We start from the raw sequence: 27236 nt of genomic DNA, 5'->3' as shown, positions 1-27236 counted from the left end.
GTGTTGAAGTTCAAATGAGAGATTCCTGGATAAAGGAAGATCATTCAGCACAATGTACCACCAAAACCTTCACATGACCCAACTTCTTCCCATTTAAAACAAGGTACTCCTGAGGGTCAAAACACAATCGGAAATTGCTGGAAAAACTCAGCAGGTCTGGAAGCACCTGTGGAGAGAAAGCAGTGACCCTCTTACAGAAATATTTTTTTTAAGTCTACACGTCTAGTTCAAGACATTCCGTCTGTGTAGATACTTGTGCCTCACAATGTTCTTTCACACTGGAGCACTGGCTGAACTTCAGTCATCAATTCCCTGCAGGTGAGTTACTTTAACTTTTTTGAGTTGCAGCAATAGCACCTTTTAATTTATTTTCTTCTTTTAACCCCATCTTCATCACCAGTTTTCTTGTTGTCTTAAATTCCAAGGAAGTTCAGAAGACTAAGGTATCAAGCAACAGGAGCGTTATGGAGGAAATGTTTACCAGTAGGTAAGGTTAGACTAAGCTGTTTCCTGATGATGTCATCACCATCTCAGGTGATCAGATTCTTAAAGTGACAGTCCACAAACACACAACACTGTTACAGAGACTGGAAGGTCGAGAGGATGAACCTGGAGAGAAGAGAACTATAAGAGGAAAAATTGATCTGTAATGTCTGTTTCACTGGTGGTGATACATGTATCATTTTTGTTTCATTTTGGTCATTGATTTTCTTATTGTTCATGGAATCTTGCCGAGCACAAATCAGCTATTTCATTGTTTAAAAAAAACAAATATCAACATATAAGCAAGTGCTTTTCATAACAGGGCACTGGATCTGACTTTCTTAGAATACACAATCTTTATTTCTAGAATTAGAATTAGAATTAGAATCCCTACAGTATGGAAACAGGCCATTTGGCCCAACAAGTCCACACCAAAGAGTATCCCACCCAGACCCACTTCCCTGCATTTTCCCTAATTAATGCACCTAACCTACACATCCCTGAACACTACAGGCAAATTAGCATGGCCAATTCACCTAACCTGCACATCTTTGGATTGTGGGAGAAAGCCAGAACATCTGGAGGAAACTTACGCAGACAGGGGGAAAATGTGCAAACTCCACACAGGCAGTCACCTGAGGCTGGAATCAAACCTGGGACCCTGGTGCTGTGAAGCTGCAGTGATAACCATGAGCCACTGTGCTGCCCTTTACTGTCCTTTCCTCTTTCCCAAAACTTTACATCTTAATTAACTGATTCTCTCCAGTTTTATTTTCCTATGAATTGAGACGTCTTCTTATATGATTGGTCAAGAAAAGAGCTTAGATTTTCTCAGCTTCTAATAACCTGCAGCTTTCTAAGTGAATTCTTCTGGTCAGATAGCTGCAGAAACTACATTTCTGCCAACACTATTACTTGTTAAAACTCATTTATAGGAATTAAACTATACTTGCTTCTCACCCAATTTAGGACTCTTCCAAACTGTCCTAACAAGTTTCACTCTCTGTATTTTCTAAATTATGGACTGAAAACATGAAAATTGCCTTCAATGTTTCTTCTACCAATTGTGAGCCATCACAGTGATGACATCTTATTCTGTTACCACTCCAAGGGCTCACAGTCACCTGTTCCCTCATATATACTTGATTAGGTCTCTGTTCCAGAAAGCCTTTTTGACCTTGTTACTATGTAAAAGCAAAACTTTTCACAAATGTAACTAACGCCCTTATGCCACTAGTTTGAAAACCAAGCTTGAAACAGCCTGCTTTGGACCTCACTTTCAAATTAAATCTGCTGATCTGCCATCTCAGAATGTTCGCCATCAGAGGTAAAAGCGAAGAAAGGTCAATGTTACTGAAACTATATTCCTTGACTCTTCCCCATTCCCTTCCCCTTCCCTGATGGACAAGGTCTGAGAGACATAGATTGTCTCTGTCTAGCTCTGCTTCGAAATGAAAATGTAACAAAAATATTTTATTAGTTAGCTCTGTTGTTTGACACTTTTAACTGTTTGTGATTATGAACTATAAGACCCTAAGATATAGGAGCAGAAATTAGGCCATTCAGTTCATCGACTCTGCTCCACCATTCAGTCATGGCTGATCAGTTTCTCAACACCATTCTCCTGCTTTCTTTCTGTAACCTTTGATCCCTTTGTTACTCAAGAACCTATCCATCTCAGTCTTAAATATACTCAATGCCCTGGCCTCCACAGCCCTCTGTGGCAATTAATTCCATAGATTCCCCACTCTCTGGCGAAAGAAGTGTCTCCTTCTCTCCTCTCTAAAGGGTCTTCCCTTTACTCGAAGGCTGTGCCCTCGGGTCCTAGTCTCTCCGACCAATGGAACCATCTTCTCAACATCTACTCTGTCCAGCTTTTCACTATTCAAATGAACCTCTTCTGAACACACTCCAGGGCCAGTACATCCTTCCTGAGATATAGAGCACAAAACTACATACCATACTCTAAATGTGGTCTGACCAGAGTCTTAAATAGCCTCAGAAGTACAGTCCAGATTTTATATTCAAGTCCACTCAAAATAAGTGCCAGCATTGCATTTGCCTTCTGAACTACTGACTCAATCTGCAAGTTTACCTTGAGAGAATCCTCGACTAGAACTTGCAAGTATCTTTGCATTTCAGATTTCTGAATCTTTTCCCCATGTAGAAAGTAGTCCGTGCCTCTCTTCATCCTACCTAAGTGGATGACCTCACACTTTGCTATGTTGTACTCCATCTGCCACTTCTTTACTCACTCTCCTAACCTGTCCAAATCTTTGTGTAGCCTCTCCACCTCCTCAATGCTTCTTGTCCCTCTACCTATCTTTATATTGTCTGTAAACGTAGCCAGAATGCCCCCAGTTCCTTCATCCAGATCGTTAATGTATTAAACAAAAAGTTGTGGAACACTTGTCACTGGCTGCCATCCTGAGAAGAACCTTCTTATCCCCACTCTCTGTCAGGCAGCCAAACCTCTATCCATGCTAGCATCTTGCCTCGAACACCATGGGCCCTTATCTTACTCAGTGGCCCCCTGTGCTGTATCCTTCGGTTCTCCTTGGTCTGACCTGCTTATTACTTCCTCAAATAATTCTAGCAAATTTGTTCAGCATGACCTACTCATTTATTTAAATTGTCAGATAATTGTTTTGAACTGTTTGTTTGGCGTTCATGTTTTTTTGTTGTTCCAAGCATGCTCCTTACGAAACGAGCTCACCAGTCCCGAATGGGAGAAAAGTGGAATTGTGCCCCTCCTTGCATTGTGAACTGGTTCCACAAGCCTGTTATAGGTGTGCATGACAAACCAACACAGAGAGTAGATGAGACAGCCAGAGTGAATGCTGTGTATGGGACAAACCAGAACTGACACAAGTTTAAGAGGAATATTTCAGTCCCCTGGTTTCCAAAGGAAAACTACCAGCATCAGTGACAGAAATAATATTAATTAAGCAGCAATCTGAAATGCCATGAATAAAGATGTTGTTATGGACCAGGCCAGACCCCCCTCAAAAACATTTCAAGAAAGCAGCCCAGACCCTAACTTTGCTAGTTGTTTTAAGCAGGTGTAAAGTCAATATTCCAGGAAGGATGCAATTAGTCAAACCACGTTATTTTAAAGAAATCAGAATTTATTTACAAGATTACTGAATGAAACATGAACAGAATACTGAATAACCTCTCTGAACACCCAACAGATCATCACAATTTAATGATGCTGTTTCAAATATTTGCAATGATCCCCATGAACACCCCATGACATAAAAGGTAAAATCAAACACAGGGTCTTACAGGAGAGCAATCAGAAAGAGAGTACCAGCTTGGAGCTGCTTCTGTGGGTAGAGCAGCTTCTACAACTCTACTGTGCTAAAGCCAAACCAAGTCAGAGAAAAGCTGAGCTGGGAGAACTCCACTTTCATTGGACAATTTTTTTTTAAAGTTGAAAGCCTTTTTCCTGAGGCAAAATCTGTTAGCTATTATCAAACTGGCCCTAAAACCTATACAAACCCAAACTTTTCAGAATCTGTGTTTTTATGACCTTTCTGAAGAAATGTCAAGGAGAACATAACCTTGTTAAAGGAGCAGCACCATCCCAATGTGAAAGTGTCGAGTTCACCAGGACGTTATTCACAGAAAGCATTTTATTTGCCACGGGAATTCACCGCTGCCCTTGTAGTCAGGGTGAATATTGCTCCCAGTGCTAATGCTAAGGAGGCACACTGTGAACTGTTTGGGGCTATTAGCAGACTGCAGGACGCACACCCTGACGGACTGTTTATTGTTGCAGGAGATTTGAACCATGCAAATCTCAAGACTGTGCTCCCTAAATTCCATCAGCATGTGGACTTTGTGACGAGAAGGGGCAACATGCTGGATCTGGTTTATACAAATATCCCCAACACAGACAGGGCAGAGCCCCTGCCCCATCTCGGCTCCTCAGACCCTGTTAGGCTAATCCCGGCATACAGACTGCTCGTCAGACGGGTCAAACCAGTTCGGAAGCAGGTAAAACCTGGCCGGCAGGAGCCATTTCTGTTGTTCAGGACTGTTTTGAGTGCACTGATCGGTGTGTGTTCAGGAAGGTAGCAACCGATGGGGATTCCATCAACTTAGACAAGTATATGGCGTTGGTGATTTGCTACATTAGTATGTGTATTGACGACGTCACTGTGTCCAAGACCATCACTTCTCATTCCAACCAGAAGCCGTGGATGACCGCAAAGGTGTGTGCGGTGCTGAGGCCCCGTGAATCTGCCTTCAGAGCAGATGGCAAGGTGGGCCTAACAACAGCAAGGGCCAACCTGACCCAGACCATTAAAGAGGCAAAGCCTGCATATGCACAGACAATACACAGCCCTTTTCAGGACAGCGACGATACATGGAGCATGGGGAAGGGTATCCAGACCATCACCAACCACAGAACAGCATCACCTGCTTGTGCTGGTGATGCCTCTCTCCCGGATGAGTTGAACAACATCTATGAATGGTGCAACACAGAGAATGACGTGGCAACGAGGAAGTCCACCTCCCCACCCACACCCCATGCACACACCCCCCCCCAACCCCTCACACCCCATTACCCCCCCCCCCACCAAAAACAATGACCAGGTGCTGTATTTTACCACAGCAGACGTCTTACCACACCCTATGCAGAGTCAACCCATGGAATGATGCTGCACCAGAACACATTCCTGGCAGAGTGCTCACAGGATGCTCTGATGTTCTCACGGACATCTTCAACATCTCTGAGCTGTGCCATAGTTCCAACATGCTTCAAGGCCACTACCATCATCCCCATGCCGAAGAAGTCATCAGCATCCTGTCCCAATGACTACCTCTCCATTGGGCTTACCCCCATCAGCATGAATTGCTTTGAGAGGCTCGTGATGAGGCAGATTAAGACCCTGCTGCTCCCCCCTCACAGGACACCCTGCAGTTTGCATATCATCCCAACTGCTCAACAGATGATGCCATTCCCACCACCCTCCATCTGGCCCTCACTCACCTGGAGAAGAAGGACACCTATGTCAGATTACCCTTCATAGACTTCAGTTCTGCATTTAACACTATCATTCCTCAGCACCTGATTGGAAAGCAGAGTCTGCTGGGTCTAAATATCTCACTTTGTAACTGGATCCTGGAGTTCCTGACTGGGATACCTCAGTCAGTCTGGATTGGGAACAGCATCTCCAACACCATCACACTGAGCCCGGGGGTCTCCCAGGTCTGTGTGCTCAGTCCACTGCTGTTCACCCTGCTGACACATGACTGTGCAGTGATGCACAGCTCAAATCACATCATCATGTTCGCTGATGACACGACTGTAAAGGGTCTCAACAACACAAACGACAAGTCAGCATAGAGAGGAGGTGTAGCGATTTACGGACTAGTGCAGAGCCAACCACCTGTCTCTGAGAAAGTGATGGTTGATGACTTCAAGAGGGCATGGAGCGACCACGCACACCTGGACATTGACAGCTCTCCTGTGGAGATCGTAAAGAGCACCAACTTTCTTGGCGGAGAATCTCACCTGGTCCGTCAATACCAGCTTCATGGTCAAGCTAGCCCAACAGTATTCCTACTTTCTTTGTAGACTGAGGAAAGACCACCTCCCACCACTAAACCCCCCCCCCCCCCCCCGGCCCCCATCCTTGCCACATTCTACAGAGCGTTCATTGAGAGTACCCCGAGCTGCTGATTCACTGCCTGGGTTGGGATTTGCACCATCTCAGACCCTACAGCGAATAGTGAGGACAGCTGAGAGGATCATCGGGGTCTCTCTCCCCTCTGTTACAGACATTCTCACCACACGCTGCATCCAAAAGACTAACAGCATTGTGGAAGACCCCACACACCCCTCACTCAAACCCTTCTCCCTCCTGCCATCTGGCAGAAGATACCGGAACATTCGATCTCTCACGGCCAGACTGTGCAACAGTTGCTTCCACAAAGCCATCAGGCTCCTTAACACAGTATGATCAGATTCTTTCCCATTTGAAATTCTTTGCACAACTTTGAATTGCTGCTAGAAAAATGTCTATTATTTATCATTCTTCTGTTACACTGTAACTTACGTGTTTTGCACTTCTTATGCACTTTATGCCATGTATGATCATGTAGTTTGTGCTGTCCTGGAGGAACGTTGTCTCATTTTTACTGTATCAGTTGTATCTGGTAGAAATGAAAAATAAAAGCTACTCTGTTCTACCTTAAAGATATCCAACCTGCTCAGTAAGCTGAAATAAAGAGCGTACATACTTCAACACAAACCAATCATCTGACTGAGGTTAAAGCTCTGCTTGAACAAAATGGATGTGAGATACTGCCAGTTGGGGTGGTACAGTGACTCAGTGGTTAACTCTGTTGCCTCACAGCACCAGGGACCCAGGTTCGATTCCAGCCTCAGGTGACTGTCTGTGTGGAGTTTGCACATTCTCCCTGTGTCCGCATAGGTTTCCTCTGGGTGCTCCGGTTTCCTCCCACAATCCAAAAGATGTGTGGGTCAGGTGGATTGGCCGTGCTAAATTGCCCGTAGTGTTAGGTGCACTAGTCAGAGGGAAACAGATCTGGGTGGGTTACTCTTCGGAGGGTCGGTGTGGACTGGTTGGATCGAAGGGCCTATTTCCACACTGTAGGGAATCTAATCTAGTCAGGATAGAGCACATTCTGGATGCTGCAGGCAGTGTAATGTTGTGAAGTCAGAGTCTGGGAGGGGAAGGGGAATAATTGCTAATGGTTTCTGGTTCATCATTCAGACTTATATAAGGCTTTGTATAAGTTGCAAAGGTAATTGCACTGAAAGGTTAATATTGAAACTACATTGACCTCTCTCAATCTGATGATGCCACACAGTCTTTTGGTGGAGCAGAAACTGGACTAGCCTGAGCCCTGATGGAGACAGACATTTCTGGCTCCTGATGTCTTTGTAATTGTGCCTAATAGTTACTATAACTTGTATCTATTAATGTCATACAATAAACTGCCTCTTGTTGTATAACGCAAGTGCTTCCTTCTTGTTAAAATTCACCAGTGGTTCATCTGCTACCACTGCTACCAGCTAGAACCTTACACCTAGCATTAAAAGGGGGATTGGCACAGCACCTGACTCCATCCACAGATCAGCAGTAATTGGTGCCACAACATACAACAGCTACTTACTCCCAGAAATCAGGGCACCTCTCTTGACCCAATGTGCTGTCATTTTGTGAGGCCTCCTCTGACTGATCAATCTCAAAAAAATGTGGCTTGGAAGGACTGCATCTAGAGGGAGTATCCTCACTGAGACTTCAGGGTAAATGAAAAAAGCCATAAAATAATGTTGGAATGTTCATCATTCCCAATTCTGAAAATATGAGATCACTGTTTGGTTTGTTGCTCTAACGTAGATTATACATTGCCTTTAGTTACTCAGTAAAGTGTAATATTATTAATAACCATTAATGAAGTATCTTTAGAATTTAACTGAACTGCCTTAAGTCAGGAAATGATTTAATTATCATTGAATGTGCGAAATCTGCCAAGGACTCGTTATAGAATAATGAATGATCAGTACTGGAGTACAGGTGAGGATATGGAGCCAGTTTGCTTTATGGCCTGATCGAACTCAGCTGCAAGCCAAACTGTCATCTGCAGTTAATGGAGTGATCAATCCACATCAGAGAATATCACTTTAATATGCTGCATTTTGTGAGCCTGGTCATCATGCAGGATTTAGTAGTTGCAGATCCTTTCAGCTATTCCAGTTCAGATGGAAATTGCCCAAGGAATAGTTAGAGGTGAATTTTGTTTAGCAAGATGTCAAAGTTATATTGGAATATAACTCAAAATATATGTTCTGTCACTGAAGTGGATATCCTAACTTTCATAATTAACATGAATGGTTGGTCAATAAAAACTCTACCTGAATGTTGAATGTTTTTTAATTACTCTTGTTAGTTTATCAACTTCCAGTGATGATGAAATCTTTACAATAACCTAAATAAATGAAACTCAGTTTCTTTCTTCCAAATTCAGGTTCGTCAGGTCAATCATGGGTCCTTTACAGCTCGAACCAGCTTTTAAAATGATTCGGCAAAGTTCCAAACTTCATATGGAAAATTAAACATTCAATCAAAGAAGTTAATTATTGGAAAGACACTGTAAGTGAGTCTGTTAATTATTTCAGCCAATGGTCTGTGGGTTAAATGGCTTTTTCAAGAAATAGTCCTCTTTGGGTGGTGCAAGTGAAGACCTATGTCACAGTGTGCACTGGCTAGCCAGCCCTATGTAGACCCAACAAGGCACAGTACTGGTAAACTGAGATGATTCAACTCTTAGCTGTCCCTTTTATGAAAATGCTTGATATAGACTAACACCTGTGTGTTATAAGTGAATAGCTATCTAATACTACAGACAAAATCATAGCAACAGTGCCTGACAGTGGAGCTACAGAGTTATGAGAATGTTACTTGATTTTACAGTGGTAAGAACCAGCTGAGAAGCATGTTAATTTCCAAAGAGAACAAGCAGCCTTGATGTTTTTCAGGAAAGGTAACAGAGAGTGAACAAGCAGAGTCATTTTTAAATCAAAGCACCACAGATGCTGGAAATTACAAATAAAACTGGAACTGTCCAAAATGAAAAGCATCTGTGAAAAGCTAGAGTTAATGTTTCAAATGCAAAATGATGTTTCTTCAAAACCAGTAAAGTAATTATAAGGTGGCCATCTCAACTCACCTACCATTCAGTTGAGGCCTGAATGACAGATCCTTTGGATCCGTGAATGCAAGATGCAGGGTTCAGTTGGCTGGACGGCTGGTTTGCGGTGTAATGTAACATGAACAGTGTGGTTCATTTCTTGTACCAACTAAGGTTACCATAAAGGACTCATCTTCTGAATCTTCCCCCCCGTCTGAGGCATGGTGACCCTTAGGTAAAGCAAGAATCAATCATCTCTCTCTCTCTCTCTAGTGAGAGAGCAGCCCAGGGTCCACTAGGGTGAAGGAACTATTACCATTTGTTGACCTTAGATGTATGTCATGGAGTTTAAGGAATGGAGAAACAGGACTTGGAGAGGAGATAAATCACAGCACACTTAAAACTTAAACATATACTTCCATTAACCTTCTGGTTCAAACAAGTGTTGATATTCTAATTAGTGATTTATCCATCAATGACGCAGCACTGTTAGGAATTGCTCTGTGTGAAATGTCCAGGCAGCTAGGTGGGAAGGTGGCATTATTTTTACAACAGCCATAGCTGAGTATACCTCAAATAAATAGCCTGTTATTTCACATTCTCCAATCTCAATGATCTGGAGAGTACCTGATCACAGAGTCCTCCCTAACAACAGAACACAGGGCAGAGCTGTCAGGGCTATTTGAGGTATTCAACAGGATTTGTCAGCCAAGAGGTGTAGATGTCTTTAGTTTATAACCATCATTTGTTTCCTGAGACACAATTACAACTAATGATGGCTCCCATGGATTCAATGGGTTTATTAACTCTATGGATTTGTTTCATATAATTAGCAACAGTTTTATTGTCATCTGAAGAATGTTAATTTGAAGCTTCATAGTTTGAGGCTGACTGGGAAAGACAGGAAGGGTAGGAAAGCACAGACACTGCAGTGATGGTTATTCTGTATTCTGTTACTGAGAATAAATGCGAATGCCTGGGTTGAAGATGTAGTTTCCTTTTGCTCTTTGCCAATATTGTGTGGTGAGGAACAGTAAGTAACTGGATATTATAAGCTTTCCAGGCTATTATTGTGCGGATCAACAAACACTTCAGTCCTCCTGCTGGAGCACTTATTTTCTATAGTAATGCAAGACACCAAGAAAACTACCATTACTACAGAAGTTGTGCCTCTGAAATGCACTGTTCTGTTGGAATAACAGTACACACTTGCTGGCAAATTTAATAATGCTGTTGATGAGTGTTATGGACCAGACTAAATTCCCTTAAAGCATGTCAAAGGAGATAGCCGAGACTCTAATGTTTAGCTTATTAAAGGCAAGTGTAAGGCACAGTGATCCAAGTGAGATTCTATCTGCCAAACTACTAGGCTTTAAACAAATCACACTTTATTCCTACACTACTGTTAAAATACAAACAAAAAAAGAATTGGCAAACTTGAACTCTACCAAAATACTGAACAAAATAATGTGCTATTTAAGTGCTACTCATCAACTCATAGAATAAATACACCCCTGGCAAAGGCAAATTCAGCAAAACAGATTTTCCTCACTTGCTATGTCCTCCACTCCAGGAGAAGGAGCACCGACTGAATGAATCTAACAGCTGAGAGAGAGCTCAGCTTTTGCAACAGAGAAAAATAGGTGTATCTAACAACTGCAAGTCCGAAATCCACTTCAACAACTGAAAACAGCACTAAAACCTGTGTGAGTCTGTGTGAGCTTGACTCCGCCCACACATGCTTCATTTGTCTAATTTTTTTAAATACACAAAGCTATTTAATTTGCTTTCCATGGATCAGACACCTCGTCACCAAGTTTATAACACAATCCTTTCAAGAGAAATGGGACAGAACAAATCCCTCTTAAAGGCACATCTCATTATAAGAGAGATCAGTAAAATGACTGGAATGATATACCCATGGGAGTACTTTGGAAAAGCATGACGCTTGAATCTTTGAGCAACATAAAAGGTTGACTGTTGTCAGAAGGCATTAAGGTTTTAGTCCTTATGTCTTTTATCCAGAGTTAACATTATCATTACCATGTGAACAAATTCTATTTCTCTGTGAACATCTGAAATCTAAGTTCTAGTCATGGGTTTGGAAGATACTGTCTAAAGATCCTTTGTAAATTTCTACAGTGCATCTTGTAGATGGTACACACAGCTGCTACTGTACAATTTTGGAGGGAGTGAATGTTTGTAGCTATAGTACCAATCAAGCAGGCTGTATTGTCCTGGATGAGTGTTGTTGGAGCTGCATCCATCCAGGCAAGTGGGGAGTGTTCCATCACATTTCTGATATGTGCTTATAGATGTTGGGTAGGCTTTGGGGAATCAGACGCTGAGTCACTTGTTGTAGGATTCCTAACCTCTGACCTGCACATGCAGTGACAGTATTACAATGGCTGGTTCAGGTCAGTTTCCGATGAATGGTAACAACTAGGTGTTGATAGTGAAGGGTAAAAACAATGACTGCAGATACTGGAAACCAGATTCTGGATTAGTGGTGCTGGAAGAGCACAACAGTTCAGGAAGCATCCGAGGAGCAGCAAAATTGACGTTTCGGGCCAAAGCCCTTCATCAGGAATAAAGGCAGAGAGCCTGAAGTGTGGAGAGATAAATGAGAGGAGGGTGGGGGTGGGGAGAAAGTAGCATGGAGTACAAGAGGTGAGTGGGGGAGGGGATGAAGGTGATAGGTCAGGGAGGAGGGTGGAGTGCATAGGTGGAAAAGAAGATAGGCAGGTAGGACAAGTCATGGGGACAGTGCTGAGCTGGAAGTTTGGAACGAGGGTGAGGTGGGAGAAGGGGAAATGAGGAAACTATTGAAGTCCACATTGATGCCCTGGGATTGAAATGTTCCGAGGTGGAAGATGAGGCGTTCTTCCTCCAGGCGTCTGGTGGTGAGGGAGCGGCGGTGAAGGAGGCCCAGAACCTCCATGTCCTCGGCAGAGTGGGAGGGGGAGTTGAAATGTTGGGCCACAGGGCGGTGTGGTTGATTGGTGTGGGTGTCCCGGAGATGTTCCCTAAAGCGCTCTGCTAGGAGGCGTCCAATCTCCCCAATGTAGAGGAGACCGCATCGGGAGCAACGGATACAATAAATGATATTAGTGAATGTGCAAGTAAAACTTTGATGGATGTGGAAGGCTCCTTTAGGGCCTTGGATAGAGGTGAGGGAGGAGGTGTGGGCACAGGTTTTACAGTTCCTGCGGTGGCAGGGGAAGGTGCCAGGATGGGAAGGTGGGTTGTAGGGGGGGGGCGTGGACCTGACCAGGTAGTCACGGAGGGAATGGTCTTTGCGGAAGGCAGAAAGGGGTGGGAAGGGAACTATATTCCTGGTGGTGGGGTGGACTCAGCGGTGTAAATGCCACTGTTATCAATTGGACCGTGAAATCTCAACAACACTTAATTACCAGGGTTTCAAAAATTCACAGGGTTAAAGCAAAAGCATCAATTTCAAGGAGTCACCCACATCCCATAATAGAACAGTAAAAAGCCTTGAACAAAACTCTCCAAGTGTAATTCCAAACAATTTCAATTTACTAATCACTCCATTATTTTTACTCCAATAACGAACAGTTCCAAACTGGAATGACCTTCAGGAACAGATTTAGCTCTCTTCGAATCGGATCCTTAATTGGGTAAATATTTTGGTTTACTACACAATTTATATATTTTCCTTGCTCAGAATAGTAGCAATATTCTTTTCCACACATGTCACTGACAAAATTGCATTCTACAATAAATCAGTCAGTCCTTTGTCCTGTTCGTGATGGCATTGTGTATGCTGTCCCTGTCGTGGGAGTGTTTGATGGAAACAGTGTTGAGTCAGCTTTACTTTCAGTTTAATAGAGTAGAAGGGGCATTACTTTCATTTTACCTTTCGTTCAAATGAGTCAAGGGAGCTTTAATCTGTATCTAACGCTGTGCTATCCCTGTCCCAGGAGTGTTTGATGGAGATGGAATCGAGTGAACTTCTTTTTCCGTTTCCTGTCTGTTTTGCAAAGATACCAATAGACAATAGACAATAGGCAATAGACAATAGATGCAGGAGTAGGCCATTCAGCCCTTCGAGCCTGCACCGCCATTCAATATGATCATGGCTGATCATTCCCAATCAGTATCCTGTTCCAGCCTTATTACCATAACCCTTGACTTCACCAATATTTTTATTGTTCAGTCATGAACTGTAAACATTACTGGCTGGGCCAGCATTTATTGCTCACCCTTAATGACCTAGAGGCAGTTAAGAGTCAATGACATTACTGTGGGTCTGGAGTCATATGTTGGCCAGACTAGATAAGGACAGCAGATTTCCTCCTCTAGAGTCATAGAGACATAGAGCATGGAAACAGACCCTTCAGTCCAATTGTCCATGCTGACCAGATATTCCCAACCTAATCTAGTCTCATTTGCCAGCACATAGAGTCATAGAGTCAAAAAGATGTACAGCATGAAAACAGACCCTCCGGTCCAACCTGTCTATGCTGACCAGATATCCCAATCCAATCTAGTCCCACCTGCCAGCACCCGGCCAATATCCCTCCAAACCCTTCCGATTCATATAACCATCCAAATACTTTTTAAATGTTGCAATTATACCAGCCTCCACCATTTCCTCTGGCAGCTCATTCCATACACGTACCATCCTCTGCGTGAAAAAGTTGCCCCTTAGGTCCCTTTTATATCGTTCGCCTCTCACCCTAAATCTATGCCGTCTAGTTCTGGACTCTATTTATCTTATCCATGCCCCTCATGATTTTATAAACCTCTATAAGGTCACCTCTCAGCGTCTGGCGCTCCAGGGAAAACAGTCCCAGCCTGTTCAGCCTCTCCCTGTAGCTCAAATCCTCCAACCCTGGCAACATCCTTGTAATTCTTTTCTGAACCCTTTCAAGTTTCACATCTTTCCAATAGGAAAGAGACCAGAATTGCACACAATATTCCAAGTGGCCTAACCAATGTCCTGTACAGCCACAACATGACCTCCCAACTCCTCCCAACTCAATACTCTGATGAATAAAGGAAAGCATACCAAACACCTTCTTCACTATCCTATCTACCTGTGACTCCACTTTCAAGGAGCTATGAACCTGCACTCCAAGGTATCCTTGTTCAGTAACACTCCCTAGGACCTTACCATTAAGTGTATAAGTCCTGCTAAGATTTGCTTTCCCAAAATGCAGCATCTCGCATTTATCTAAATTAAACTCCATCTGCCACTTCTCAGCCCATTGGCCCATCTGATCAAGATCCCATTGTAATCTGAGGTAACCCTCTTCGCTGTCCACTACACCTCCAATTTTGGTGTCATTGGCAAACTTACTAAATATACCTCCTATATTCACATCCAAATCATTTATATAAATGACACAAAGTAGTGGACCCAGCACTGTGGTCACAGGCCTCCAGTCTGAAAACCAACCCTCCTCCACCACCACCCTCTGTCTTCTATCTTCGAGCCAGTTCTGTATCCAAATGGCTAGTTCTCCCTGTATTCCATGAGATCTAACCTTGCTAACCTAAAGTACATTACTTGCTCTAAAGTACATTTGTGACCCAGATGGATTTTTACTATAGTTGTCAAGCCATCGTCACTCTTAGGATTGCGTTTTATTCAAGTTTTTTTGTTAATTCAAATTTAACCATCTGCCTTGGTGGGATTTGAACCTATGCCCCTGAATTGGTGCAGCACCACCTCCACGACAGCTTGTTTTAACATGTGATCCTATGGAATGAGTTTGATTGCTTGGGTCAGACCTTGTCTGTTTCACTAACCTGCTGTTGTGTTGCATAGATAGGAGAAAGACTGATTTGTTTATTTTGTTGTCCCACTGAGGCTTTCCACAAGGGAGTCAGTTTCGTTCTGAGTCTGTGATTGGTCACTGCTTCAAAAAGATGTTCAGCTGCCCCTATAAGACTGATCCTTGTCAGTGATTCCTTGTCTGATCCCTATTACAGTCCTCTTCTACATCTCATAGTCAGCTCCAACTTCATCCATATCTCTCTACGCTGCTTTGGTTCGGTACACTTATTGTATCTTTATTGCTGTGGATGTACCTGTATCAATGTATCTCTGATACTCTAGCCCAGTTACTCAAACCCCCATTCATGCTTTTGTTATCTCCTACATTTAACTATTGCAAATATGCATGGCCAAACTGTACCTGCTGTAAGCTTGAGATCATCCAAACCTCTGCTGCTTGTATCTTGACCCACAGTAATTCCCATTCACTGGTCAACACTTGCTGAGCTATGATACAGTTAGGGGCAGTGTAAGAGCTTGCTGGTTCCTGCTTCATTTAACAATTCCTCAGTTTGAATATTCTCAATTATTTTCAACTCCCTCCATGACCTGGCATCTCCCTATCACTAATTTCCCCCAGGTTCACAATCTTTCAAGGTTATCACTGTTCCTTTAATTCTGGGCTCTTGCATTTCTCCATTTCTGCATGTGCTGCCATTGGTGGCCAGACTTCTCAGCAGCTGAGACCTGAATCTCTGGAGTTTCTACCTGAAACCTCTCCATCTGTCCTTCCTGCTTCAAATCTACTTTGTCACCAAGTTTTGATTCATCTGCTCTAACACCTTTTTGGCCCAATGTCAAATTTTGTGCAACAAGGCTCCAGTGAAGTTTCTTTTTCTGTTTGTGAGAAAAAACACATTTTTATTTGTATTGGATTGTCATCCAAAATAGGGAAAGGATATTCCTGTAAACCAAGGACAGTGGATAGAGTTGTTGCACTTATAAAAATAAGTGGGTGGAACTTACTGTGAGTTCTGTTTACTGTGTACTGTTGCTTTGTTCAAACAGCAGGGAAGGATGTCTAAGATGGTGTGGCATCATTGGGCGATGTCTATAATGTTAGCTGTGCCCAGAACCAGGCTGCAAAAGAGATGAAGGTTCCTCTCACCTTTTCTGCAGTGAATTAACTGAAAACTGAAAGATAGCTAGCGATCCTCTCCCCCATTTACTGCAAGCTGCTGCCTCTAACCAGAGACTGAAAAAATGTAAAATGTATGTATCAACTGTCCTGTAACTTCAGCAAAGAACTGAAAGGATCTGGAGATAGCATGATAAGTCATCATAAGGACTCGAAGCAAAAGGACATCCCATGGAATTTTGGGAACTGGTGATATCTAACTTTGTTTCCCCAGTAATTTTTTATCCTTCATCCAGAACATCCTTGATGGTTTGCTTGTCTGTGTCAGCCTGTGTTTGTGTGCAGGATTTAGGTAAGGAGTTAGAGATTCTGAGTTAAATGTTGATAAATCATAGTTTTTTTTTGCCTGTAGTTAGAATTGATTTCTTTGTAATAAATGGTAGTTTCTTATGTACAGAAACATAGTCAGTGTTTTCTGTTAATCTGGGTCCATCAGAATGGTAAATTAGGGACTTTGATGAAATCTTTAACTTGTTGACCCTGGGATTAGTGGGGCTTGATTATCAGCACAATATCCCTAGTGGGTCGTGACACATGCAAGATGCTACATCAATGAAAATTGTTTTATACAGAATATAGAGCACAGCAAAAGGGCCACAAGTTCTGCCAGTATTTATATCCCACAAAGCTCAGGGCAGAAAACCTGGCTGTTTATTGGTCACCAGAATAAAACAGGGAACTGCAGATACTGGAAATCTGAAGGAAAATCAGAAGTTGCTGGAGAAACTCAGACAGTGTTAGTGGGAAGTAAACAGAGTTAACATTTCGAGTCCAATGACCCCTCACTCTTCATCAGAACTGTTAGTACATGGAATATAGAACAACACAGCACAGGAACACGCCCTGTGGCCCACTGTGTTGTACAAAAGATGACCCCAAATTAAACTCATCCCTTTTGCCCTTGGTCTACATCCCACCATTCCTTACATACTCATGTGATTATCTGAAATCTTAAAGACTCCTATCATATCTGCCTCCAGCACCAACCTGCCAATGGGTTCCACACTCCCACCACTCTTTGTGTAAAAAACTTGCCCCTCACATTTCCTTTGAACTTTACCCCCTCTCAACTTAAATGCATGCCCCCTAGTTTTAGATTAGATTAGATTAGATTACTTACAGTGTGGAAACAGGCCCTTCGGCCCAACAAGTCCACACCGCCCCGCCGAAGCGTAACCCACCCATACCCCTACATCTACATTTACCCCTTACCTAACACTATGGGCAATTTAGCATGGCCAATTCACCTGGCCTGCACATCTTTGGACTGTGGGAGGAAACCGGAGCACCCGGAGGAAACCCACGCAGACACGGGGAGAACGTGCAAACTCCACACAGTCAGTCGCCTGAGGCGGGAATTGAACCCGGGTCTGAGGTACTGTGAGGCAGCAGTGCTAACCACTGTGCCACCGTGCCGCCCACATTTAAACTCTGGGAAAAGGATTCTGATCGTCAACCCTATTTATGCATCTCATAATTTTAATCAATTTCTATTGAGTCTCCCCTCAGCCTCTGCTGCTCCAGTGAAAGCAACCCAAGTTTTTTCTAGCCTCTCCTTATAGCTTGTACCCTCTAATCCAGGCAGCATCCTGGTAAACCTCTCCAGCACCCTCTCCAAAGCCTCCACATCCTTCCTGTAATGCTGCAACCAGCATTGAACACAATACTCTCAGTGTGGCCTAACCAAAGTTTTATAAAGCTGCACCATGATATCCTGACTCTATCTACTTGAGGGGTCACTTTCAGGGAGCTATGGATTTGAAACCCAAGATTCCTCTGTACATCAAAGCTGTTCAGGGTCTTGTCATTAACTGTATTTGTAGTAAGGAAAACGTGGTGTTTATGCCACCCAAAGTGGGAGTGGGATGGTGGGAGATGAGCAGATAGGTGGAGATGGTGCCCAAAGAGAGATATCAAAGAAAGAAGGAAAGCTGAATAAGATATAATAAAATCTAAGATTGAGAAAATGGGTGAGCTGTGCTGAACATAACCCATATGATGTGATAATGGGCCAAGAAGTACATGAGAACAGGTGATTGTGCTCAGAGCAACCCATGCCATACCGAGAACAGGTGTGGGGGTAGGTAAAAGATATGGGAAGATGGAGTCAGTCTCTAAAGTTATTGAACTCAATGCAGAGTCCTAGCTGCTGTAGGGTCTTGAAACTGAGAATACGATGTTTTTACAGCTTGTGCTAAGCTTCACTAGAACACTGCAACTGGCCTTAGACAGAAATGTTGGCCAGAGAATACAGTGCTGTGTTGAAGTGGTTGGCAACAGAAAGCTTGCGGTTACTTTTATAGACAGAGTGTAGGTGTCCTGCAAAGTGCTCACCCAGCTTGCACTTCATCTCCCCAGTCTAGAGGGACTTTCTGTTCATCCCATTAGAGGAATTCTATCCCTGCAGAAGTTGATGCTTTAGATATTTCTTCCTTTCTATCTGAATCCATATTCTTTGATTTTTTGCAATAGGCAAAACAATGTTAAATCCATTAAATTACAACTCAGTTTTGAAACCTGTTACATCTTGATTTTATTTGACTGCCAGACATTCCTTACAAGCTGTTTGCCTATTCTGAGGTTGAAGTTAAATCTTGGAGACATTCTGTCAGGTCATCTGAAGGTGGCTGTAAATGGACTGATTATTCAGTGGGAATTATCTTGCTTCAGTCATGAGATGAGATATCAAGAAAATCTTAGGTTTTAAAATTCAGAACGGCAAATAGAAATGAGTTTAATAACACGACATGATCAGACATTTTACAGAAACAAATTGTCATTTCTTGACAGAGCAGCATTAATTTTATGTTGTCGATTTTACACAAAACTCCACAACTGTTCATTCAGTAGCTGTTGTTGGTGGAAGCTGTTTGTTTTCACTGATTCCAGCACAGATTCAGATTCACAGATTCAGAGGGTGGTGGCAGATTTCGGGTTTGGGCCGAGAATGAGAGCCAGTGGCATCAGCAGCAGTCCATCACTGAGGTAGGTCCAAAGTGGACTCCTGGCAGTGGCGGAGCCGAGTTTTGGCCGGTGCAATAGCTGGCCGGGTCGATGGTGCCTGCAGCGACAATGTCCATCGAGGACTCATAGTGGAGAGAGCATCAATGGAGCAGTGATGGCACCAAAGAGTGGCCACTTCCATTCCAGCAATGGTGATGTGGTGAAGGGGGCTCATACCTTGCAACCACACCCATGGGCCATGATGGAACACTTTACAAGAAGAACTGTAAAGTCAGGCACTTCCTTTATTTCTTCATTTTTCTGCCTTTATTTTCTATGTTTTGATTTAATTTTCTTTATTTTAAGATGGTGTTGGAGTTTGGCAACACTTTTCACTGTGTTTTGTATCAAAGATGTGCAGGTTAGATGAATTGGCTATAATGTTCAGGGATATGTAAGTTAGTTGCATTAGTCAGGGGAAAGGTAGAGTAATAGGGCTGGGGAATGGATCTGGGTGGGTTGTTCTTCGGAGGGTTGGTGTGGACACGTTGGGCCAAATGCCTGTTTCCACACTGTAGGCATTCTATGAGGATACATGTGACAATTAACCAATCAAATAATTAAAATAAAACAAATATGGTATTCTTAACCTTTTCCATTTTTATTATTACATTATCTCATCATCTTGCTTTTTCTGTATGTCCTGTGTTTATTTTAACTTCTGAAGTTAAAGTACAAACCTTTGCAGTATGACCAGTACATTTCATTGGTCAATATGACACAGGTATCTGTGCAGAATAGTGGGTTCAAACCTCACCCTCAATCTCGAAACGCACACAATCCAGTGGTGAAATATGATGTAAATGGTTTCATGACACAAGACAAATAATTGGGAACTCTCTCAGGGTCTATGCCACTATTGTTCCCTTAACGTGATCTAACATTAGTTCAGAACTGAGAGATGACCTTAACTTGATAGATCAAGGTGTAGTATCAGGTTGTATAGAGGCAAGATATAGTAAATGGAGGAGGTTACTTGTGGGATCAGGTTACTGACCCCCTGTGGGATCGGTTTACTGACCCCCTGTGGGATCGGTTTACAGACCCCCCTGTGGGATCGGTTTACTGACCCCCTGTGGGATCGGTTTACAGACCCCCTGTGGGATCGGTTTACAGACCCCCTGCGGGATCAGTGTACTGACCCCCTGTGGGATGGGTTTTCAGATCCCCTGACAGTTATTACACATAGGCCAGTATATAGAGGAAGAAATAAAGAAGGTGTGTACAAAATGTCTCACAGTAATCATAGCTGACTATAACCTACACATTCTACACATTGTTATATGGATGACTTATTCTTATGTACAGTCTTAGTTATTCCTTTCAATATACTCTGTGACATTAAGGTCTAAACATTTTTGGCCACTTCTCATGTTTTCACAAGAGGCCTGTGACCAGCGGTGTTCCACAGGGATCGATGTTAGATCCACTTTTGTTTTTCATTTACATAAATGATTTAGATGAGAATATAGAAGGCATGATTAGTAAATGTGCAGATGATGCTAAAATTGGTGGAATAGTGGACAGTGAAGAAGGTTACCTAAGATTACAAAGAGATCTTGACCAGTTGGGTCAATGGGTTGAAGAGTGACAAAAAAGTTTAATTTGGATTAATGCGAGATATTGCATTTTGGTAAAACAAACAAACACAAGACTTATACAATTGAAGTAGGGCCTTGGGCAGTATTGTAGAAGAGAGTCTTAAGGATTTGGGTTAACAATTCTTTGAAGTTTGCATTAAGTGTAGATAGGGTAATTAAGAAACATTTACCATGCCTGCCTTCATTGCTCAGACCTTTGAGTATAGGAGTTGGGACATTCTGCTGAGGTTGTACATGACGTTGGTGAAGAGTCTTCTGGAGTACTGTTTCCAGTTCTGGTCTTCCTGTTATAGGATGGATATTTTTAAGCTGAACAGCATTCAGAAGGGAATCACCAGGATGCTGGGATTGGAGACTTTGAGTTATAAGGAGAGAGTGGATAGGCTGGGACTTTTTTCATTGGAGTGGAGGATGTTGACAGGTTACAAAGGTTAATAACATCGTGAGGGGTGTAGATATAATGAATGGCAGGCATGTTTTCCCTGGGATGGGGGATTTCAAGACTTGGGGACATATTTTTAAAGTGAGAGGAGAAAGATTTTAAAAAGATACAATGGACAATTATTTTTACACAGAGAATGCTTTGTGTGTGGAATGAACTTCCAGAGGAAGCGACAGATGCAGGTACAGTTACAACATTCAAAAGGCATTTAGGTCAGTACAAGAATAAGAAATGTTTGTAGGAATATGGGCAATCGCAGGTGGATGGCACTAGTTCTATGATCCTATGACGCTAACTGCTCCGCTACCTTTTCAACTGAGGTGAAATATCTTAAGTCAGCATCTCCAGTAAGTTTAGGCACTGCGCATATATTTTTAGTTCAATCAAATATCTCTTAATTCCTTCATTAATCCAACAGTATTTTCCTGGCCAACTCATGTGGTCTAATTTCCCTTTCTTTCATGTTCATGTTTTAAAATTCCATCTCCTTGCTCACTTTCTCTTTTCTTCCTCTCTCTCTGCCTCTTCTCTCCCCTTTTTATTGCATGACTCTCATTTCCATTCAATTCAAGTCTATAATTCTTCCTGGATCAAAATTTTTATTTAAATTTCCCTTTCTCCTTTTTTCAGATAACTGAATTTTTTTTCATTTCTAACTGTACTTCAGTGAATTTTGCATCTTGATTTCAGATTTTATTTATTCTAATTCCAACCTATGGATAGTCACTTTCCTTTTGAGATCTTATTTCAATTTATCTGCTAACTCTCTCAGTTTAACCTTGTTAAAAGATCTTAAATAATTTACTTTTATGTTTTCTACTCCTATAAAACTCATAGCCGCATTCAAAACCACCTTGAAAGTACAATTCATACAATAAATTGTGCCTAAACATTCCCATAATGTTCTGCACCTCCGCATACCTGTTTCTTTATTAGCGATACAGATCCCTTTTAAATTGAATGGAATCAAATCCCAGCAAAAGATCCCAATTGTTAAGTCCCAGCTAATGATACTATTGGACAAGTCAGATCCCATAGTGAAATTAGGCTTGATAGATAATATGTTTACATTTTTCATTTTAACTAATGTGGCATTTATTCACAGAAATGAGGCTACAGTTTCTTTTACCACAAAACAAGAGTGTATTGCACCAAAAGAAAAAATATAAACAAATCAAGCTGTGTAAATATAAGTAAAAGCAATCTTCCATCAACTCTACAGGAAACCCTGTCTCTTTGACAGAAAGTAAACAATATCACTGATCCGGAAGGATCATTTGGCCTACATTTTTATGCAAAAACTTCAATAAAGTAACTAAACCTGATATGCCAATATTTTAACATCTAAACTCGAGAATTGTATGCATATATATTGCATGCCTCTCTTCACTGATAAGAAGGACTAATGCCAGGCTGCTGTGCTACCTACCTGAAAGATATAAAAGCTTCTACTTTAGCCTCAACTAATTTAGGAATTACATGAGCAAGCTGAGTACCCTCCATTCTTAAACCTCAGCCAGTGGCATTTTCATGGTACCAGAGGGATTCCTACACCTCAATTCAAAATGTTTTAGTTTAAACTTCCTTTCTAACTGTAGTGTCTGAAATGTTGTTCCTTGCCTTGTTGCTCTTTCCTGTCTTTCCCATTTCTTTCTCTCTTTATCTTTTCTATCATCGTGCCTGTCCTCTTTTCCCTGAAGTTCTAAGTGGCTCTGCTTTGATTTTACTCTCTCTATCACAAATCCAACTATTTCATTATCCTCAGTTTCCACCTGTAAACGATTGGCCACCTCTTTCAAAATTTGTTTTTTTTTAGCTTTTGAGTGAAGCCCTAATGCTAAATGCCTCACTAAATCTTTAAACTTTTTGAAGGGCAGAACACTAAAATCCTCAAAAATAGGTTCCCCTAATTCTGCTAGGAGTATGCTGGCATTAAGGGGTCTTTCAATACTTTGGCAATGTAGATGTATCTGCTTTGTAGATTTCTTTTTAAAATTGGCTTCATAATGATAATTTACCCACATATTTCATTTGTGTGTTCAAATCAAGAACATCAGCCCCCAATTTCTTATGATGGGGCAAGGTTCCCCACTGTGTTGTAGTTCCAGATAAAATGCCCGAAATCATTAGGCTTCTCAATGAGAAGGGATGGATTGGCCCCCGTTCTAAATGCCTACTCATTGGTCACAAGGTTAGTTCAAAAAGGATCTCTCCCTAGTTTGATACCCTGCTCCCAGACACAAATGAAATTATATTTTAAAAGGAGCAAATGTACCAAGACTTCTTGAGTTAATAAAAGAATAACTCTATTTGTTACTAAGCACAAGAAGAAATAATAGTGCATATGCACACAGATTCAGAAAAGGATAAAAGTTAGGAAAATGATATGTATGGATCAGTCTCGTAATCATTTGTAAGGAGTGGATAGATGAACATTGTGAATGTTACAAAGGTGTTACGTTGGTGGCATAGACATGGGTAGCTGAATGGTTCACTTCAAGATACTTGCTTTGCGGATTGATTGAAATTCTTCCGTCTTAATTCCCTTAAGCAGTGGTTGGCTGGCTCGCTGCACAATGAGTAAGAGGGACGTTTTCCTTGCCTTTCTTTACCTGCAGCACAGGGATTTTTCCATGGTTGTGAGTTTCACCACATGCTAGTCCACACTCTAAGATGTCAGGCCACTATCATACACAAACCATGTTGAACATCACTTTTTGACCATGTTTTTGTATATCTATTGAAAAGTAAAACATCAGCAAATCAGCAGGAGTTGGACTGCTAATGACACATGCTTAGGCAATAGAGTCATAGAGATCTACAGTACAGGAAAAAGCCCTTCAGCCCATCATATCCGCACTAGTCAAAAGCAACCACTTAACAATTTTAATCCTATTTTCTAGCACAAAATCCATTGCCTTGTATGCTATGGCAGCACTACTGCACATCAAAATACTTCTTCAATGTGATGAAGGTTTCTGTCTTGACCACACACACAAGTAAGTTCTAGATTCCCACCACCCTCTGGGTGAAAAGGTTTTTCCTCACATTCTCTCTAAACCTTCTGCCTCTCACCTTAAATCTATGTTCCTTGGTCATTGATTCCTCCATGAAGGGGAATAATTTCTTCCTGTCAACCCTATCTATATCCCTTACAATTTTATTAATCTCAAACATTTCCCCTCACAAACTTCTCTAAGGAAAGCCATCCCAGTTTGTCTAATCTCGCTTCATAATTGAAACTCTTCAGCTCCGGCCAACATCCTGGTAGATCTCCTCTGCACCCTGTAGCTATCTCATCCCTCCTATAATGTGGATTCCAGAACTGCACACTAGCTGTGGCCTAACAGCATTACCTCCCTGCTCTTAAACTCTATGCCTTGACTAATAAAGACAAGTATTTCGTATGCCTTCATAACTATTTTATCTACATGTCCTGATACCTTAAGGGACTATTGGACTTGCTCACCAATGTCCCTCTGATCATCAGTGCTTCCCAGTGCCCTATCATTTATCATGTAGTTCCTTGCTTTGTTTGTCCTGCCTGCGTACATCACCTGACATTTATCCTGATTGGATTGCCCATCTGAGCAGCCTGTCTACATCCTCTTATAATCTAAGGCTATCCTGCTCACTATTGACTATCACACTAATTTTTGTATCTTCCTGCAAACTTAGGATCAACCCTCTTACATTGAAGTCTAAATAATTTATGTAAATCACAAACAGCAAGAATCCCAACTCTGACCCCTATAGAGACAGACTTGCAGTTGGAAAAGCACCTCTCAAGCATCATCCTGTCACTCAGCTAACTGTGGATCAAATTTGCTATATTTCATTAGATCCTGTGGGCTCTTATCTTTGCTATCAATCTACCATGCCAGATCTTATCAAAAGCCTTGCTGAAGTCCAAGTCAAAAGCATTTCCTTTATCTGCAGACTTGGTCACTTCTTTGAAAAATCCCATCAAGTCGATTAGATGTGACCTTCCCTTAACAAAACCATACTGGCTGTTTTTGGTTAATTCATGCCTGTCCAAATACAGAGTAATTCGGTCCCTCAAAATTCCCCACCAGTAAGCATCACTTTGTCTTGTCCTTTCATTTGAAGACTCCCTGACTCTACAATTGTGACATTCCATGGGTTTACACAGTCTGCCAGTCACTGAATTTTTTCTGGCTTGTGCCATCATATTTTTTTAAAATGCATTGGACTTAAAAATTTGGTAAGTCCATAAGTCCTTTGGAGTTCTGATCTGTCATCATGACATCCATTGAATTGTGGTAGGTTGTTAAACAGTTTCCATGGTGAAGAAGGCCATAGAACCAGGTCAAGAGTAAGGGTCATGGCTTTATTATTTGTGGATCAAACAATGAAGACTTAGGCGAATACATGTGAGTATGCATTGAGTAAACAGCTTTTACTCAAAGACACAGCTATGTTTTAAAATAATTTAATTTTATAACAAAGTATTCAACAGACTGATGGGTATTTGGATTTGGCTTCTGTCATGAATTCTGCAGGCTTATAGTTGCTTTAACCTTCTTAGATGCATCATTTAGGATATTTTGGATGAAAGTTAGTCACAGGAATGACTCTACATACCCTGAACAGATGCATTAATTGTTCAGTGGTGCTGCCTTACTTTGGCCAAGATCCACGGAGTTGGGAGGCTGATGGACAAAGCATTATTAAAGGAATAATCTTATAAAATGATTGGCACTTCAAGAAATGAATTAGGAGGCAACAGGTTGTAATATCAGTAAGAGAACCATTGAGGTAAAAGGCTTTTACTCAAAGACACAGCTATGTTTTAAAAGATTTTAAAACATTTTATAACAAAATAACAACATATTACTTTTAAAGAAACCAATCAGGAGTTTAGCCAATCCAAGATGACCATGGACTCATACAGACTCATGCTAATAAGTTATTCATATAATTCAGGATACAGTTGATAATGCATCGAGAGTAGTGGCTATAAAAGATTAGTAAGATTTGGGTTTTTAGTGGCTTCATGCACAAGAAGGGAAACCAAATGTAGAAGATCAACAGAACAGGAGATCTGTACCCAGTCAACCAGTGCCATGAGCTGACATCCCAATGTGGATTGGCTGAAAGTCACTGCTTTCACAGAGTCCTGGAGTAATACAGCATGAAAACAGGCCCTTCGACCTGAACTGGTCTATGCTGACCAAGATGCCTACTCAGTAGTTCCAATTGCCTGCATTTGGTCCATATCCCTCTCAACACTTCCCATCCATGTACCTATCCAAATGTTGTTTAAATGTTGCTATTGTACCTCCCTCAACCACTTTCTCTGGCAGCCCATTCCATAGACGCACTACTCTCTGCATGAAGAGGTTTCCCCTCAGGTCCTCCTTCAATCTTTCTCCTCTCACCTTAAACCTCTGGTTTTTAATTTCCCATCCCTAGGAAAAAGACAGTATGCATTCATCCTATCTGTGCCCCTTATGAAGTTATACGCCTCAATAAGGTCACCCCTCATTCTCTTACATTCCAAGGAATAAAGTCCTATCCTGGCCTAGCTCACGATATAACTCAGGCCTACTAGTCTTGGCAACATCCTCATAAATCTTATTTTTCACTCTTTCCAGTTTAATCATCTCTTTCCTATAATGGGTTGACCAAAACTGTACAAAATACTCCAAGCGCAGCCTTACCAATGACTTATACAATTGCAACAATGTCCCAAATCCTATACTCCATGCCTCGACTGATGAAGGCCAGCATGCTAAATGCCTTCACTACCCTGTCTACCTATGACGCCACTTTCAATGAACTATGTACTTGTACTCCTAGATCCCTCTGTTTCACAACACTCCTCAGGACCTTAGCATTTACTATATAAGTCCTACCTTGGTTTGACTTCCCAGAATGCAACACCTCCCACTTATCTGTATTAAATTGCATTGACAAATCTTCAGCTCACTTCCTCATCTGATCAAGATCCCTCTGTAATTTTTGATAACCTTCCTCACTATCAAGGATACCTCCTAATTTTATATTATCTGCAAACTTACCAATCATACCCTGTACATTCACAACCCCAGATAATTTGTGTAAATA

This window comes from Chiloscyllium punctatum, chromosome 13, assembly GCF_047496795.1.
Source record: "Chiloscyllium punctatum isolate Juve2018m chromosome 13, sChiPun1.3, whole genome shotgun sequence".
NCBI lineage: Eukaryota > Metazoa > Chordata > Chondrichthyes > Orectolobiformes > Hemiscylliidae > Chiloscyllium > Chiloscyllium punctatum.
Note: the sequence above shows the minus strand (reverse complement) of the source record.